This window comes from Zootoca vivipara, chromosome 3 (assembly GCF_965207765.1).
Source record: "Zootoca vivipara chromosome 3, rZooViv2.hap1.1, whole genome shotgun sequence".
Classification (NCBI taxonomy): Eukaryota; Metazoa; Chordata; class Lepidosauria; order Squamata; family Lacertidae; genus Zootoca; species Zootoca vivipara.
In genome coordinates this window covers 7,545,393-7,564,547 of record NC_142586.1, presented here as the reverse complement: position 1 = coordinate 7,564,547, position 19,155 = coordinate 7,545,393, and the positions used below count along the sequence as shown (strand labels likewise).

The 19,155-nt window shown below is 43.3% G+C and overlaps 1 long non-coding RNA gene across 1 annotated transcript in view; it reads right to left on the bottom strand.

Moving 5' to 3' along the window:
* Positions 1–3,110: 3,110 nt before the first annotated feature.
* The window catches only part of LOC148686152 (uncharacterized), a 40,566-nt gene continuing 24,521 nt past the window's right edge, over positions 3,111–19,155 (bottom strand). Inside the window, exons 2-3 of the long non-coding RNA XR_015949288.1 lie at positions 12,833–12,970; positions 3,111–3,420 (exon numbers count right to left, since the gene is read on the bottom strand). This is a non-coding gene — a long non-coding RNA (uncharacterized LOC148686152). The remainder of the gene's footprint in view (positions 3,421–12,832; positions 12,971–19,155) is intronic.

Genomic DNA, 19,155 nt, shown 5'->3' with positions numbered 1-19,155 from the left:
AAGGCATGAAGAAGAAAAGAGGAGCGATTAAATACGCCTCATGAATGACCTCCGTGTGCGTCTCTTTCTTTCCCCTGTGCGTGTCTCTTTCTCTCCCCCTGTGCGCGTCTCTCTTTCTCCCCTGTGCGCGTCTCTTTTTCTCCCCCTGTGCGCGTCTCTTTTTCTCCCCCTGTGCGCGTCTCTTTCTCTCCCCCTGTGCGCGTCTCTTTCTCTCCCCCTGTGCGCCTGGGGAGCAGCGGTAGGGCCTGGGGAGCAGTGGTAGGTACGGCCCTGAAAGGCTGGGGCAGGCAAATGTATAGAATGAGTAATAAAATGTGCTGGAAATGTAATGAGAAGGAAGGAGACTTTTATCATATGTGGTGGACATGCGATAAAATTAAAAGATTTTGGGAAATGATATATAATGAAATGAAAAAGATTTTTAAATATACTTTCCCCAAAAAAACCAGAAGCTTTTTTACTGGGAATTATAGGACAAGAGATAATGAAAGCAGATCAAGTATTATTTATGTACGCGACAACTGCGGCTAGGACTTTGTTAGCCCAAAAATGGAAAACTCAAGAGATACCGACGATTGAAGAGAGGCAGACGAAAATGATGGACTATGCAGAATTAGCAAGACTGACTAGCAGGATCCGAAACCAGGGAGATTCAAGGTTCCAAAAGGACTGGAGTAAATTCGTGGACTATATGGAAAAGAACTGTAGAAGTTTAAAGACACTTGCAGGACTGAAATAAATCCTACGAATTGACTTTAAGTAGATGCAATGAAAGATACTGCGAGATAGGAGTGAATAAGAAAACCGAATGGGGGGAGGGAGGGAAGTCAAAGCTTGGCAGAGCAAAGAAAATTGTAAGGATTGATAAGATGCTAAGAAAAAATTTCTACCCCTGCTGTTCCTTATTCTTCTTGGTAAACTCAAGGCCAGACTACTGAAATGTGCTGGCATGAACATCTCATGAACTGGTCCAGGACATGGCTGCATTTTCTCTGATGATGGGTACATTTTCAAAAAGAGCCAGCATGGTATAGAGTAGGTGTGCAGAACCATTGGCCCTCCAGAAGTTGCTGTACTACAACTCCCGTCAGCCCCTGCAAGCATGGACAATGTCTGGGGTTGATGGGAGTTGTAGTTCAGCAACATCTCAAGGTCCAAATGTTCCCCACACCTGGTACAATGGTTAGAGGGGTGACCCTCGTGCAAATATCCACTTAGCCATGAAACACACTGGGTGACCTTGTTCCAGTCACTCACTAAGACCAAACAAACTACCTCACAGATTGTGAGAACAAAATGGAGATATTGTGCTTGCTGCTTTCAGTTCCATGGACAAAAATAGGGATATAAATATAAACATCACCACTACAAGTACTACGGTACTACATTTCATTTGTCCTTCAGCAATTTCAGATCTTGCCATGACTGAATAATAAAAAGGGAAGAGCCAAGACTGAACTCTGTCCACCTCCTGCTCCCCACCCAATAAAAAAAATTCACATGCATTATGGACCTATGAATATTTGGCACCATTTCCTAGAGGGGTAAAGTGTGTTTTGATTGTTCTGGGTTTCCCCACCAAGTATCATCAGGATTTTTCTTTAATGGCAGGCACCTTTGAAGTTAGATGGCTTCAAGATATCTGTTGTGAAAACCTAGTATGTCCAGAAATGGCAACGAGACAATAGAAATGAGAGTGTATTCTTCATGAAATGCTGCCTCTGTCGTAGTACATTGTCTGTCTCTAGTTTATGTCAAATTAGTCTGGTGTAAGTTATTTATCTGGGCCATAACATAAGCCCTTGGTAATTAAACACAGATGGCATTGCAGACTACTCTGGGCCCACAACAATGAAACAGATCTAATCCTTTGTGAGTTTACTTTGAATCCTGTTCTCATACATCCTATCACTGATAAGCCACTTATTATAACCAGTGATTCTTCCATTGCTTCCAAATCTGGGAGCAAAACCAATGCAGAAAAGGGCAAATGGGCAGGATATTACCACAAGACAAGCACCTCACTACTCTTAAGAAGTAAGCCCAGTTACTTACCAGCTTTCATTTTATTTTCGGTGGGAGCATATGGAGCCATTGGTAGCCTCGCAATCCAGGTTCCACATGGGACTTGTCGGACTACAGTACCCATAAGCCTTGTCCATTAGCCATGCTAGCCATGCTAACTGGGGATGATGAGATCTGTAGTCCTACAACTTGCAGAGGGCAGCACATCGGCTACTGCTGGATTATGTGGAGCTCTTACAAAGCTTCAACCAGATGTGTGAAGGTTTTGTCTGTGTATAGGTTACTTACATCTTTGTTGACTCCACAAAGCACAAAGTATGGAGTTCCTGAGTGCTGGCATGGAGCAGTGGTGCCTCATAAGTTACGAGGTGGAACCTGGTGGGATGTAAAGCTGGAAAAAAAGCTCACAAACCAACCAGAAAATAGATTGAGGTCATTGTTCTCAAATCTTGCAGAATGAGTATATCTAAAGCCCACACTGCTGGGTACCTCTTTATCAGGCATCCCCAAACTGCGGCCCTCCAGATGTTTTGGCCTACAACTCCCATGATCCCTAGCTAACAGGATCAGTGATCAGGAATGATGGGAATTGTAGTCCAAAACATCTGGAGGGCCAAAGTTTGGGGATGCCTGCTCTTTATTTTCAAGATTGTGTCTGTGAGCAATCTGGGCATTTTTGGATGCCAAACATGTGCCTCTGTAACCAAACAGAAATATGTTTTTTTTAAATAAAAAAATCAAACTTCCTGTGATGAGTTTCTTCTAATTCTCATTATTGCAAGGATGAGCCTCACCTTTTGAGGGTTTTCTGTTTATAAACCAAGTGTATGGCTCAGCTTGAATTACTATTTATGTTTCATTTCTTTGTGTTTTTCTCTTTAGACATTTGTTTTATATTTTCTCTGGATGAAGTTCTCCATTTTATATAAGATTCCTCCCCCCCAGTTGTTGTTGTTGTTGTTGTTGTTACCATTGTCTTGACTCATTCAAAAGCTCTATCCTAGTGCACATAAACCTCATATCACTTAAAGCTGATGGAATAATATTATTTAAGAACAAAATAAAAAAATTCCTTCAGTAGCACCTTAAAGACCAACTAAGTTTTTATTTTGGTATGAGCTTTCGTGTGCATGCACACTTCGTCAGATATACTGAAACAGAATCCACCAGACCCTTATGTATATGAGTTCCAATTCAGCAACTTCTCTTTCCAGTCTGTTTCTGAAAATTTTCTGTAATAAAACAGCTGCTTTGAGATCTTGTATAGAATGTCCTGGGAGATTGAAGTGTTCTCTACTGGTTTCTCTGTCTTGTGGTTCCTGATGTCAGATTTGTGTCCATTTATCCTTTGGCGTAGGCTGGAACTCATTAGCAAGCTTAAAACCATGGAGCCACCTGGAATGAACAAAGACATAGGATTCTTATCTCATTATACATGATCAAGCTTTCCTTAGCACCTCAGCCCTTGCTTCCCCCCCCCCGCAAGACCAATTGCAGTCATTAACAGTCGTTAACAGTCATCAACAGGTTTACCACTCCTATCAGCCCATCACCCATTCCTATCACCCCACCCCCACCCTCTGAATATACATAAGAGTCTGGTGGATTCTGTTTCAGTGTATCTGACGAAGTGTGCATGCACACGAAAGCTCATACCAAAATAAAAACTTAGTTGGTCTTTAAGGTGCTACTGAAGGAATTTTTTTATTTTGTTTCGACTCAGACCAACAGGGCTACCTACCTGTAACTAGAATTATTTAAGAACAATACTGGATAAAAGTCATTAATGGGCTACGTAGAAAGCTTGGGAAGGCAACTTAGAAAGGTCTGCATGGGTTTCTAGAACAGACTAGACCTGTAGTCAGGGTACTTCTATGGCTGTGTTTGCACCTGCCAGGGGTTTCATGTTGCTGCCCTGAGAGTCCTGGGAAAGGCAGAAGTGGCAGATCATTACTGGGCCTCCTTAGACTGGTGAGAAAACGCCTGCATAAATGGCCCTGTTAAAATGCGGCTGGATCCAGAGGCAGATGCAACCTGGCAATGCCAGAAGAGAAACTTGGTTTGTCTTATGGGTAGATGACAGTCTCGTCCCTTACCACAGTTACTCTGGTCATGGCCAGATCAAGATCATGTGCAGGGATGCCAGGACAGGCTGTGAAGACCTATGGCATTTAGTCTCTTGAACGGAGAGCCTGCAATTGCCTGGCATGCATTGTGGAAGCAGATGCAGTGAATAAGGATGATGCTGTGTGATGAGGCACTTATTTGCGCAGGGCTTTGAAATGGGTGAGGTGCCCAGGGATATGAAGCTAGCTATTTGCTTCTCCTTTTCGTGGTGGACCTTGTTGCATTACGTTTCGTTTTGCATTGTGTTGGTATATATTTTTAAATTTGATTTTGTTATTTTTGTTTTTCTGCACCGGCACCTCTGGGTGGGTGAAGGGCGGGATGCAAATGCTTTACATAATAAATAAATGAGAAATAATCTTGCATATCGGAAAGCTGCCTTCTCCGTTAGCTTTTCTGTGCCTGCTGAAGGCACTCTTCTTTCAATAAGTCTTCTAAAATCGTTTATCCAAGTTGGTGTTTGTCCTGGATCTGAATTGATTTTATTATTTGCACTTTTAAAAACTGTTTTTATGTATATTTTTTTTAAAAAAAATGTTTTATATTCAGTTGTTTTTAACTGTTTTTATGTGTGTAGCTATTTTATATATGTAGCGAGATTGTAAATCGCTTCGAAATGCCTTGTGTGCAGTGATTCTTTAATGAATATAGTATGTTGCAATATCCTGGCATATACCCTGAATATGGTCTTGATGTCAAAGGGGGTTGCCCTTGCTCTGAGGCCTGAATTTGAAAATATGTTGGGTTAACTGAATTATCTCTAGATACATTGGTGGGGGAGACTGCTAATCCATTCTCCAATGTAAATTATGTTGATTTAGATGAGTTTCATCATATTCAACTAATTCTGTTTTCCTGTGATTTAAATTGCTTAATTTTGCATCTGTTAATGTGACTCTAGATCATCTGCTATCTAAGCACTCTTCACCTCTGCTTTTATAGTGGTCACTATAATCCTCAGCCGTGTTAGAGCCTAGCTAATTTACTCCCCTATTTTGTTTTTAATACATCGGGCATTTCATTTACTTTTGTTGTTGTATTTCATTTTATTGTTTACAGCTCACTGCTCCAGATTATCAAGGTCATTTTGAATTTTAATCTTGCCTTCTGTGCTTGTTGCTGGCACATTTAATGAATACGTCCTCGGCTCTTTTACCCAAGCCATGAATAAAAATATAGAACAGGTCTGGACTCAGTTACAGACGCCTGTGGAATGCCGCCTCAAAGCTTGATGATGATGAATTAATTGTCCACGGATTGGAAGCGGATCTCAAAGAACTTCTCTTGTGTACTTAGTTTATTAATTGCCTGAACAGCAAAGTGTCGATGAACCAATGGGGAAGGGGAACACTCCAAACCCAGTAAAACCAGACTCAGCCAAGAGAGCCTAACTAAACAATCCTTAGAACTGGGGGTGGAAGACATACTGCGGCAGAGGAACTTCCAATTCCAGTGTGGTGTAGCGGTTAAGAGCGGTAGACTCGTAATCTGGGGAACCGGGTTCGCGTCTCCGCTCCTCCACATGCAGCTGCTGGGTGACCTTGGGCTAGTCACACTTCTTTGAAGTCTCTCAGCCCCACCCACTTCACAGAGTGTTTGCTGTGGGGGGAGGAAGGGAAAGGAGATTGTTAGCCGCTTTGAGACTCCTTAGGGTTAAAGGGATAAAGGGATAAAGCGGGATATCAAATCCAAACACCTCTTCTTCTTCTTCTTCTTCTTCTTCTTCTTCTTCTTCTTCTTCTTCTTCTTCTTCTTCTTCTTCTTCTTCTTCTTCTTCTTCTTCTTCTTCTTCTTCCTCCTCCTCCTCCTCCTCTTCCTCTTCCTCTTCCTCTTCCTCTTCCTCTTCTTCTTCTTGTTTAGTTGTTTAGTCGTGTCCGACTCTTCGTGACCCCATGGACCATAGCATGCCAGGCACTCCTGCCTGCGCTCGGAGATCTGCCCTGGCTTCCCACTTCATGAGTTCATCCTCCAACACATGGAGAGTGATGAAAATGGTGAGGGGGGGGGATAGTGCTAGCATGCTCATCCCCACAGTACCCCCAGAATCGGAATAGCTGAAAGGGGAACCTGTCTTTTACCTTGTGTGTGGTGGAAATGCTTTGAACACCCGTTCATTGCATTGGGAAGCATCTGTTTTCAAAACAGAGAAGCGCTGTTCAAGTGCTAATGCCTTCATCTTTCACCAGGGTACCAGAAGCTACGTTTAGATTCCATGAAAGTCGTGTGTGTGCTTGTGTGCCTCTACACATACTACACATATGTACACATATATGTCATCCTCAACTGTAAATGGGAAAAAAACATTTTCATAGATATAAAATATGTAATTAAAATGATGGATTAATATAAGCTAGAATATTAGCCTTTTGACATCTTAATCTGAGCCAGAGAGAGCAAAGCAGTGCAATCTGAGCTGCTCAATTAAATTTATAAATTCCTCCCCACCCCATTGTTATGAATAAATAGAAAGATTCTGTAGCAGTGTGTAGAATTATTAATTGCAATGAGTGTGGAAAGTGCATGCACCGTATCGTGAAATGGAGTATCATTGTTAGTGACTATATTTCTTGGTAATTAAGGCCCAGACTAATGATGCAAGTTTTTTCCAGCATGATTTTCATCTGATTATGAGGCTGCTTCATTAAGAGCACTCAGACTAACGAGCTGTAGCTGTAATAAAGTAATTTTCTGTCTTGTGCTCTGATTGATAAAGAGTTTCTATAGCTAAAAGGAATTGAAAATATAATTATAATTAGAAATGGTTGAATAAAGTATTACAGGATTGCTGAAGGGTAGTGCAATTGACACTGTAATTTTTGGGGGGCTATGTGGGAGGGGGGGACATGTGCATCTTAAAATTAGACTGTATAAAGTGTGGGGAGGGGAGGGAGGAAGCAAGCCATGTCTCCTTATAGACGGGCACTTGAATGTTGCTGTATTATAGGAGCACAGAGATGAAAGTAAAGCAAGCCTTGCCCACATTGTTTCAACCCGAAAAACACATGCAAGATGAATGCCACCGCTTTTCTTTCCAGCATTCCTGTCAAGTGAAGTAAAGCTTATGAAAATACTTTTTGCTCCATTTATAACAATTTTCATGCCGCCATATGTGGTGCAAGGGGTGGGGGTGGGGTGGGGGGAATCTTAAAGCCAGTGTCCCTTTAATATACACAAATATCATTTTGAACTTTTCCCAGAGTCCTTCCCCAAATATATATATAGATATATATTATATATGTATAATTAAGTTAAGTTGTGGGTTTTCCTCTTTCATGCTTAGCCTGATATCAAAATACAACTCGGCTGCCTAAAAGATCCTCTCCTTCTCTCGGAGGGGAAGCTAATCAACTTTTTATGCTCGAAACCTTATTGCTTTTTATGATGCTCACATTAGAAACGGTCCAAATCGCATTAGATCAATCCTTTGAGCATAAGTCACAGGATGGGGATGCTTTAGTGATATAAATGCCTATAATAGAGGTTTTACTTAGAATTAAGCAGAGGCATTTGGGTACTCCAAAGTTGTTTCCCTTATTTAATCCTGGTTCTTTTGTATCAGTATAATTCCCCCTGTGAGGAACACGGTTATGCTCTAAAGCTTACCGTTATGGACATTTGGTTATGTAAAATCTGTCCCACAAAGGCTCGGAGGAATTAGATTGCATTGGCAGGAATCTAATGGTAGATCATCGAGATGTATATTTATGCTAATTTCCTGGAAGATGGCATTTTGCATCGATTGTTCAGCCTTGTAATGCATTTGGGAAGTTTTTTTTCCTCCAGAATTCTTAAAAAATCATTCCTTGCACATTATATGGTGATAAAAAATGTGTTATTGGAATACCATTAGAGGTGTGGGGGGGAGAGAGAGCAGATTTTTATTGGTTGTTCATTGAAAATGTTAGCTGTGATTAGTTACATAATCCTACATTAACCTGTAAATTAAAATTCCTTGGTGCAATTTGATGGCTGATTTAATTTTGTCTTTCTTTGTTTGCCTCAGGCTAATTCCATTATGAATTCTTTATACAGCCTTTTCCCTCAATGATTAGCAGCTTCTACTCAAGTCCTGATTGCTATTGTACACTTAGCACTACATAAAGCTGGGGATTAATATTCCCCTGAAGAATTGTTGCTATGGATCTGCTCTGTTCCTTCTAAGAGATGTTTCTGCAGCTTCAATTGTCCATAAATTATGATCTCTAGTGAATTATCAGTGGGAGTGAACTGAGCTTAACAAGCAGAAGAGAGCACTCTAGTTCTGAGAGAGAGAGGGAGAGAGAGAGAGAGAGAGAGAGAGAGAGAGAGAGAGAGAGAGAGAGAGAGAGAGAGAGAGAGATTCTCAATTATTAATTGCCAGGTTTTATAATACAGAAGGAATGATATTTCCCTGTATCCATCCTTCATGCAGGAATGCAAGAAATCAGGATGAGCCAGAGGCCTAAAACATGGATGGCTTAGAGGCCATCAGAAAAGGGAGGGGGAATGATTTTGTCCTAAGACAGGAGATGAGACTCAAAGTATAACGCTGGTGAAGGAGCTGTGTTTTTTTGGGTCTTATCTTTGTACCAGGGTCTCCCCAAGACATTTTGGCACCTGAGGTGAACCACAAAATGGCACCCTCCCTCCCCACCGGGGAAGAAGGGGTGAGTGAAGATCTCCCATCAGGAAGAGGGGGTGGGTGGGAATAAAGATCTGCATTGGGATCTGCGCCCTGTGGGGATCCTGCCGCCCGAGGCAACTGCCTCCCCCTGTCTCATTGGTGGGCTGGCTCTGTTTTTGTACTTGTGGCAGATGCTTCAGTCATGGTAAGATGCTCCAGTCTGTCATTATGATAATAGCTTGGTTCAACAGCTTAATAACCAACCTAGGACATAGGTGCTGGGGTTACAAAGTCCCTCACATTTTGAGAGTTAAAGCAATTATCCCAGATGCAGTTGATCTTGATTTGCCTCACCTTTTTTTAGGAAATTGTGCATCTGCTTTTCCTCCTGCTCTACATGCCTTGCTCCTGTGCCTTTAATAGCAGCTTTTCTTGATATGGAAGACAAAGCTGTAGGGCAAGCTTCCTAAACCTCAGCCCTCCAGATGTTTTTGGCCTACAAATACCATGATCCCTAGCTAGCAGGACCAGTGGTCAGGGATGATGGGAATTGTAGCCCCAAAACATCTGGAGGGCCGAGGTTGAGGAAGCCTGTTGTAGGGAAACCTTTAGTTACTCTGTTTATTTCTGTCAGGCTGTTGTTAGAAGCACAGGGGGCAGTAGAAGGAACAGAAGAGAAAAGAAATATAGGGCCCACTCAGTTTTAAAATAATGCTCCACTTAAACCACACAACATTTCTTTTCCATTTGCATGGTGTGCAGGCCTGTTTTAAGACGTCTGATAGAATATGCCTGGTGACCCAGGTCTTCTCTGGCTATCTTGGCTTTCAGAAGAAGGGAGTTGTCCAGCTCAAGTGGTGGTTGCTCACAGTGGCATAGCACGGGTTGCCAGTGCTCGGGGCAGTAGCACACAAGAGGCTGAAAGGCAACTTCATATATGAAAATGTCTTTACATGAAGCTTGATGGGTTCCATCTACTTCGATGTAGAAGAAGACAGGGATGAAATGCTGTGGAACCAGAGCTGGTTAGAGAACTTTGTAACAGAAAGTTGAAGGCTGGCTGCTGCTGCTGCTAATAAGAACACAGGCAAGTTTAGTGTGGCAACCTGTTTAATGAAGGCAGGGAGACAAGTCATGATATGAGTAGAATCAGGTAAGATTGGAATCTGGGCAGGGAGCTATAGCGATGAACAGTGCAATCCTAGCTATACTCAACAGAAGTGTGTTATTGAATTCAGTGAGGCTTATTCACGGGTAAATGAGGTTAGGATTGCCGTCTTAAACTGGTTTAAATTTGGAAGGCTAGAGAGCAATGCTTGCTGTATCACAAATACACAGAATAATTAATATACCACCTGAAGTAGAAATAAATAAATACATTTAAGTAGCGCTTCAGAGCGTTTAAATTGCTTCACATCCATAATCCTAGTGATCTTTACAACAGCACTGTGAGGTAGACCATTATTGCTATCCCAATATTGCATGGGGTTGGGATTTGAGGCTGAGAGAACAGTGGCTTATTGAGATAGATCTTGTCTGAAGACATTTGAAAGGGATGGAGCAGTCTGGGCAAGATTTACATTGGTGATGCCTCCCAACCACACACATGCATGTTCCCAGTAACAAGGGGCCCTAATAATGTCATGTGTGCCATGGGCGGGCACCACGGTCAACGGTGATGACGATGGCTCTGGCAATTAGAGTGGCCTTTGAAATTCCAGGAACTGTATCTCTTGTGAAACCTTCCCCATTTCTTATGTTCTATGATATTATAGCGCTGCTTTGACAAGTGCAGCAGAAGTACGGTGTTTACCCAGAAAACCAGGAGTAATACATGCTACCACAGCAGATTTTGTAGGATCAAGCTTGTAATTCCCTTGTGCCAGGTCACAGAACTACCTTCTTTTTAGATCTCCTCCTCTCTATTCATGAACACAGTTTACTTTGGAAGGTACTTGATATTCTGACCTAGTTATAACACACCAGAAAGGTTATTGTTTTATTCATACGAATTTAAATTTAGCAAGGTACTTAAGCATGTTCTTGCATTTATGATTATGATTCCTTTCGAGCACTTTATTGAACTGGTGTTAGTAGTGTGGTCCTGTGAACTGTGTTTTGATATTGACCCAAATGCTTCAAGAGTTGGAGAGAGGTGTGAGGTTAAAGATTTGGGGTTGTTTATTTTGCAATTCTCCTCCTCATCATCAAACCAGTACTAATGCAGATACACTAACGGGCTTTCCCCATTGAACTCTGCTTTGTGCTACTGCAGTGTCAAAATCCTGCACTTGATTTTCTTCAGCATTGTTGTAATTTTTGACTGGCATGGAAGAAATGTGATGTGCTCCATCAAATTAAGCTGCAATCTCTCTGAACTAAGCCATTCTGTGGGAGAAGAGAAGCAGAAAAGGTGGTTGGGGTGGTATATCCATGTTGGACGCCTCAGCCCAGTATACCTGAAGGAGCGTCTCCACCCCCATCATTCAGCCTGGACATGGAGGTCCAGCTCCGAGGGCCATTTGGCACTTCCCTCACTGCGAGAAGCGAAGTTACAGGGAACCAGGCAGAGGGCCTTCTCGGTAGTGGCTCCCGCCCTGTGGAATGCCCCCCCATCAGATGTCAAGGAAATAAACAACTATCTGACTTTTAGAAGACATCTGAAATCAGCCCTGTTTAGGGAAGTTTTTAATGTCTGACGTTTCATTGCATTTTTAATACTTTGTTGGAAGCTGCCCAGAGTGGCTGGGGACACCCAGCCAGATGGGCGGGGTATAAATAATAAATTATAATTATTATAATTCTTGACAGCACCAGGATATGAAGATCACGTAAACTTAAGAAACTCTTGGCAAAGCTGGGATATCTCCCTGGCTGAATTTCTTTGTGCATTTTTGCATTTTAATTTATTGGAGGAATAATAATAATAATAATAATAATAATAATAATAATAATAATAATAGTACCCTGCCCATGGTAGACTCTGGGCGGCTTCCAGCATATATAAAATCATAGTAAAACATTAAACCTTAAAAAGCTTCCCCATACAGGGCTGCCTTCAGATGTCTCCTAAGGATTATATAATTACTCATCTCCTTGACATCTGATGGGAGGACATTCCACAGGGTGGGCACCACTGCCAAGAAGGCTCTCTGTCTGGTCCCTGTTCTTCTCGCAGTGTGGGAACCACCAGAAAGCCCTTGGTTCTGGATCTCAGTATCCAGGCTGAATGGTGGAAGTGGAGACGCTTCTTCAGGTATATAAGGCCGAGGCCATTTAGGGATTTAAAGATCAACACCAACACTTTGAATTGCACTCGGAAACGTGGAAGTCACACTTTGTAGACTTTTGCTTCTCATGGTCATCTATATATATAAAAGTGCATCTGAGCAATGTATTGTGTACGTATGGCAAAGATCTGGAAAGTTCTGGCTTCTTCAAGAGACAGAAACATGCCTTACAACTTCAGTATAAGCTTTCCTGTATACTTTCTGAAGTGTAAAGGTAAAGGGACCCCTGACCGTTAGGTCCAGTCGCAGACAACTGGGGTTGCAGCACTCATCTCGCTTTACTGGCCGAGGGAGCCGGCATACAGCTTCCAGGTCATGTGGCCAGCATGACTAAGCCGCTTCTGGCAAACCAGAGCAGCACACGGAAACGCCGTTTACCTTCCTGCCAGAGCGGTCCCTGTTTATCTACTTGCACATTGTGCTTTTGAACTGCTAGGTTGGCAGGAGCAGGGACCGAGCAACGAGAGCTCACCCCGTCACGGGGATTCAAACTGGCAACCTTCTGATCAGCAAGCCCTAGGCTCTGTGGTTTAACCCACAGCGCCACACACGTCCCTTTTCTGAAGTGTAGGGAAATGCTAAATATATACATTGATCCATGTCTAAGCAACTCAGTGCCTCTTCCAGCTAAAGGTATATGATTCTGGAGCTCAGGAGGGCATATTAAATTCATTTTTAAATTAGACATATTATTTCTAACACATTTGTGAGTGCCTGGTGCCCCTGTCAACTCAGTAGGACTACCTTCTGCATACGCCTGCTTAATACTGCCTTGTCAGGATGTTACCTTCTTGTTCCATCAGGTGCTTTATTGTAAAAAGCAGTGTTGCTTGTGCAGCTGAAGTTGCAAGAAAACCACTTTTTAACAATTGGACTCGAAAACACAGGAGACTTTCTGCAGTTAGTGCACTTCCATTCCAGTTTCCTAAAATAAACCAAAGATTAACAGGAAGACATAGAAACTACTGTAAACTAATCAAGATGGATGCTCTTTGTCAATACAGTATAACCTCCTCATGAACAGGTTGAACGCTCAATAAGCAAGTTGCCCGCAGGAGCCTACATGGTGAAGGCAACAGAAGAAGGCACAAGTTCATTTCGTGGTACAATTTTATGCTTTGTTTCCTTTGAAATCTTAAGTCTCCAGCTGCATTAAGAAGTTTGTTATCTCTAAGTTAAATTCATGGCGCACAAGAAAGAGCAGAGGTATATTCTGTGTTCACCTTCTGGGCAGTCTTTCAGCTCAGCAGAGTTGCATGTTCAGACCTTTTAACCCCCCCCCTTAAATAAATTCACACAAGACTCATAATTTTGGTTTGGTTTCTGGCAGAATTTAGGCCACAACTTTATTGATTACAGCAAGTGAGCGGTTGCATAGGCTCTGGTTCGACTAGCTCCCTGCACCCTTGCAGGTAGCGCTGACCCAGGGTTCCAGCATAGGTCAGCCAAGGGTGAACACCCGGATAGGCAGAAAGCTGGGGACATGCTATTTCCACCACCCAGATGTCTCCCCCCTGGACTCAGGCACGGGCACAATCCCTTCAAAGGGTTGACCAAACTATTGAGTCCCTGGATTCCTTTAATGGAACACCCTTCACATAGGGATGGCAAGAGCGTTCCCCCATCTCTATCACCTGAAGCAGAGCCTATCCACAACCTTACAAGTTGTGATGATTTGCTATGTGGCAGGTGAAACCCAAGTGGCACCAGCCAATCAGCCAAGTGGGGAAAATTCCTGCCGTGTCCCCGTCCCAACAACAGACGACACGTGACGGCATAGCAAGGTCAAGCGTGCAAGCCCTAAAAGTAGGGAGAGGTGGGTGGGTGTTCTGATGCACTGACCAGATCCGTTTAGCTCACGTCCCATTGGCCTGATTGAACCCAGCATCAAGGGACCTACCAATAGGGTGTTGTGGCTGTCCAATCCTTTCCACCCACAACACAAGGGTTTGGTTGCCAGGTCTCACCTCCCTCACCAAGGGAGGACACAATATAGTTTGCTTCACCTTTTCTCCTTCCTGCCCTCATTTTTTTTACCCTGTCAATTCTTTATGAAGCAGCGAGTCTTCAGAGTCACTCCCTGAAAATTTCTAGTCGAGCTCTTAAAAATATTTAAGCAATAAGGCACAACAGGCTGTGAATTTCTGAGCAATTATTGCACACCTCAAGTGACAGCAAAGGGAGGACAATGGCCTTTAAGCAGTCATAAATGTATGGAACCCCCGAGAAATGAGCAGGTTTCAGTGCAGCTATTGTGAAATGAATGCATAGGAAGGGCATAAAGAAGGGTTGTGGAGAGACGCAATTGCAAGGAAGTCTATGTTTACTGAGTATTATGGTAGTGCATCTATCACTGACAGCTCATAATAAAGTTTCATGTGTGTTTTATAAGCATCAGGAAATATTTCAGATGGATTTTTGTTTGATTAATAAACGGAAGGTGCTTTCTTTCCAGGGATCAGCTGTTACTAAACATCAAATAGGCTTTATGGCACCCAAACCTTAAACTGTTCAGCGCAGCTATACTCAAGGTGACATTGTCTGCAGGTGTTATGTGCACAACAGTTTGGAATAAAACATCACATAGTTTGATGGCTCAGCTGTGAGTTGTTCATTACTGCCAACTCTTGATAGCACTAATCCTTTACTCAGAAGTAAGTCCCACTGAATTGGATGAGAGCTCATTTCCTAAGTTTGTTTAGGATTGCAGCCATAATTTAATAATAATAATAATAATAATAATAATAATAATAATAATGATAATAATAATATTTACACCCTGCCCATCTGGCTGGGTTTCACTCTGGGTGGCTTCCAACAAAATATTAAAATACAATAGTCCGTCAAACATTAAAAGCTTCCCTAAACAGGGCTGCCTTCAGATGTCTTCTAAAAGTCAGATAGTTGTTTATCTGGGTGGGCATTCCACAGGGCGGGCGCCACCACCAAGAAGGCCCTCTGCCTGGTTCCCTGTAACCTCCCTTTTCGCAGTGAGGGAACCGCCAGAAGGACCTCGGCGCTGGACCTCAGTGTCTGGGCTGAACGATGGGGGTGGAGACGCTCCTTCAGGTATACTGGGCCAAGGTCGTTTAGGGCTTTAAAGGTCAGCACCAACACTTTGAATTGTTAGTTTTCAAGCATTCACAACAGGATAGCCTCTGCTCATTTTTTTTCTTGCCCACCTTCTTACCAATGTTAAGGATGGAAGAATCTGTCAATTTTGGTTCTCTCTGTTTCTTATTTTTCGAATCTGACATTTAGTTTTCCAGCTTTCTGCAGAAATTTATGAATATATATATACTATACCTCTAAATCACCTGCCTGCCTTCCACCCTCCCACTCCCTTCCTGGTCTTGTTGTCTTCCCTTCCTCCTTGGCAATGAGCAAGGCTCCAGAGGTGCTGTGCAGCAAGCAAGGAAAGTGAGGGGGAAGCAATTGGATCTGAGGAGGAGCAGGCAAAAGCTCCTGCCTTAAGTGGGTGATTTTCAAAATCCAGCCTGAATCTCTGTGTTGCTGCTGCTGCTGCACACTCCCCTTGTTGAGCTGGAAACCACGTGAGTGGGCTCTTTAGATGGTTTATTGCTCTTTTATAAAGACTGTGATTAAAAGGCTGCCTCGAACCCCTTGCCTCCTTATCATCCTTAGCGTGCACTATTGAACTCTTAGCCTCAGCTGGAGCTCAGATGAACAAGATAAAGTTAATTGGGCTCTGATAAGTAATAAGGAGGCCTTGTGCATCTCCGTCAGAGGATCTTTGGCCGCCATGAGTGGATGATAATGAAGGCTGCTCCAAATGGCATTGTCATTTTTCAGCCCGCTCTCGAGCAACGTGAAAAGGGATATTGCTGGCTGACAAACAATATCCCTCTAATCTGGGTAATGTGTGTCTAAGCCCTGGCCCTGTACCGCTCTTCACGGCTCCTTTCTTCCTGGCATAACTTCACACTTTCCCACTGCTTCTTCGAACGCTGCTGAAACTGTTTATATCATAATAAAATATAATTTTCTTCATGTGTTAAACATGACTCTCTTTCTCAATCCATCAGGGTTAAAGTTCCCCGTAGGCAGTGTCTGTTCTGGCTGCTTTTCCTTTCACGTTGGGCTCTTGGCGTTTCTCTCCCCCCAAGCCTACATCAGAGCCATTCACATTGCTTTGGAGAAATTGTATTTGTAGATTAGCAGTTCGGCGCTTCGGTTATTTATTTGTGGTACTTAACAGGCTGGTGGCAAAGGGGAGTGGGAAGAAACAACAATGCGAAAGCAACACATAGCATTCAGTTGCGCTTTAGACTGCAATTGCCTGCCCACTTGCCTAGAAATAAGCCCCACCGAAGCTAACGTCTAAGTAAACAAGGCACATCCTTGTACACTTAAGAGTGTTTAAAGTGCTCCAGTAAGAGGCAGGATTGTGGAGTGGAGGCACTTATCCCAGCAGGTGAATTGCTGCTTCTTACTGGGAGGGGAAGGGGGAAGGTTGGTGATCTGCAAGCAGAGGCAATCTGGTGCTCCGCCTCCTGCCAGCATGTTTGCGCCATGCTGTCCTATTTATGCCCTCTGCTGGGGGGCTAGGTAAGTGCCTCTCCCCCACCATGTGATTTGCTACAGACACTATCACAGTAACCCAGTGTTTCTCAACCTTTTTTGGGCCACGGCACACTTGTTCCGTGAAAAAAATCACGAGGCACACCGCCATTAAAAAAGTTAAAAAAATTAACTCTGTGCTGCCCTATATTGACTATAATTATGACTGTAAGAAACACTTGCCAATTGCTGTGTTGGTTGCAATCTCATGTAATAAGGCTTCACAAGCCGTCCGGCGGGTTAGAGCCGCCAGGCTCGTTTGCACTGAGCTTTGGGAAAGAGGAGGAGAAATATTGCTTTCCGGTGTGTCAGTGTTGTGTATTGGCGGCCGCCAGGCACGTGACAATGCAAATCGCCTTCTTGTCGCCGCACGTCGCGGCACACCAGTGGTTGAGACACGGAACAGTGGTTGAGAAACGCTGCAGTAACCCATACAACAGGCTCGGGTGTGGGGCAGACCTCCAAGTCCTCTCTAGTTGGCCCCAAGGATCATGTCAAAGCCATGCCCCCTGCCCAGGTCACACCCTCTCACTGGTCCTGCCCTGCTCCAGGTCCTCCTCAAGCGTTTTTGCCCAGCTGGAATGTTTCCTCCAACTGTGATGCTGCCACTTGCTTGCGTGGATGAGAGAGGGAGGTGTGTGTGAAGAAACCTCTGACTTTTGGGCAATAGGCCCATATTCCAGTCACACAAAGGCAAGAGCCAATCTGTTCCTCCACCCACCTTTTATCTCCGCCCCCGGCATGCAGCCTCAAGAAGGTTGCCCATGAGGAAATGCCTCCCTCATGCAGGAAAAAATAAAATGTTCCCCACCCCTGCCTTACAACAACCTGTAAAGTAGGCCAGCATTACTAGCACTATTTGGGGGGTAATGACTCCACCAAGACGGGGATCCCATCTGCGCTCTACATTTAAAGCAGTATCATAACACTTCAAATAGTCATGACTTCTGTTGAGAAAGCAGGAAACTGCAGTTTGTTCAGGGTGCTGAGAGTGTTGGATTTTTTGAATAGTCAAGTTACTTTAGAGCCGGTCTAATGTAAATACTGTCTGTTTAAGAGAAACAGGTGCCGGTGTTTCTGTTAATTGCCCACAGGCGTGGGCTCTGCTTCTTGTATATAAGGCTCTGCCAGAAAGCCTTCTGTATCTCTTAGTTAGATCTTTCAGTTTGATTCATCTCTTAGTAGATCACTCTCTCAGTTGTTCTCAGTTTAAGAGATTCCAAGTTGAATCTTAGTAAGAGAGACTCTCAGTTTAAGAGATTCCTTAGTTGAATCTTAGTGTGAGAGTTGCTTAGTTATAATGCTAGTTTGCTGTTAATTCTTGGGTAGTTTAATGGGAGGTTTTGAATGTGGGTAGATTACATTGCTAAGAGAGAAAGCATTTATCTTTAGCCTTGTGTGACAGGAGTGCTGGCTGCACACATGTGAGTCCTGGCACATGCTTGTAACAACATGTATACTCACAGGCCCTGTACATGCAATCTGCACACCACCCACCACCTCCACATATAATACATATAATACAGGATCTGTACCTACATGGGTCTTGAAGAGGCAACAGTTTTTGGTGGGTGGGTGGGATTGTTTTGCAAAATTTGCCAAAATAACTTCCACATGACACTGAACCATGTACAGAGGATACGGCCCCTTACCATTGGTTCCACTGCTGTGATAGTTGTAGCAGGACTGGGAACACAAAAGGGGCTGAGGAACTGTGTGGAACTGAAGTGATGAATGCAGAGAAGATCAATGTTGGAGATGTGTGAAGAACAAAGGATCAAAGAAAGGGATAATGGTCAAGGCAGTTTGGGGACAACGAAAAAGTATGCTACTGCATAAAATGTCAGTATTGTATCATTCAAATGTTATCCCCATACCTTCTCTGTGATTGGCATTTCAGTGTGTGCTCCACTTCTACTTCTAGCAGGTTTCCACTTGGGAAACCTCCCCTTTTAGGCCATGGCACATGCAATGGTTCCTGCCTTAAGTGTGTGTCATCCTGTCTTCATTCTTTAAACAAAAGGAGAAAGCCTTTGCAGGCACATATTTCTGAAGCGAGCAAAACACAAATGCAATTGCTTCGCAGGCTACTTCTGAGCCGCTCACATGATGACGATGACATTTAAGTGTATTCTGCTGTTTGTGGGAAATGTTCATGTGGTTGTTTATCTTCTTGGAAATGACTTTGAGATGTGTCTGTGTGCCTCCCGTTGCTCGTCTCCCCCATTAGCCATTAGTACATTGGTGCTACTAAAACGATGGCCCATTATGAAACCCTTTTCAGCTGATGTGCATGTATTTAGGTCTTTGTATAATCATCTTTCCTCTATTCCTCTTTCACCCGCCTCATCTATAAATGCTCTTTAAAGAGACTAGTTGAATCCTCCTTAGTGTGCACTGCATGTCCTTAGCTTCTCTTTTCTCTTTTCAGAAAGCTGGAAACATTTTTGAGCCCTTCTTGCAGAATATTGCTTTGTATATGGAGGTGAATTCCCTGATCTAGCACAAGCATATTGACAGGTGCCACTT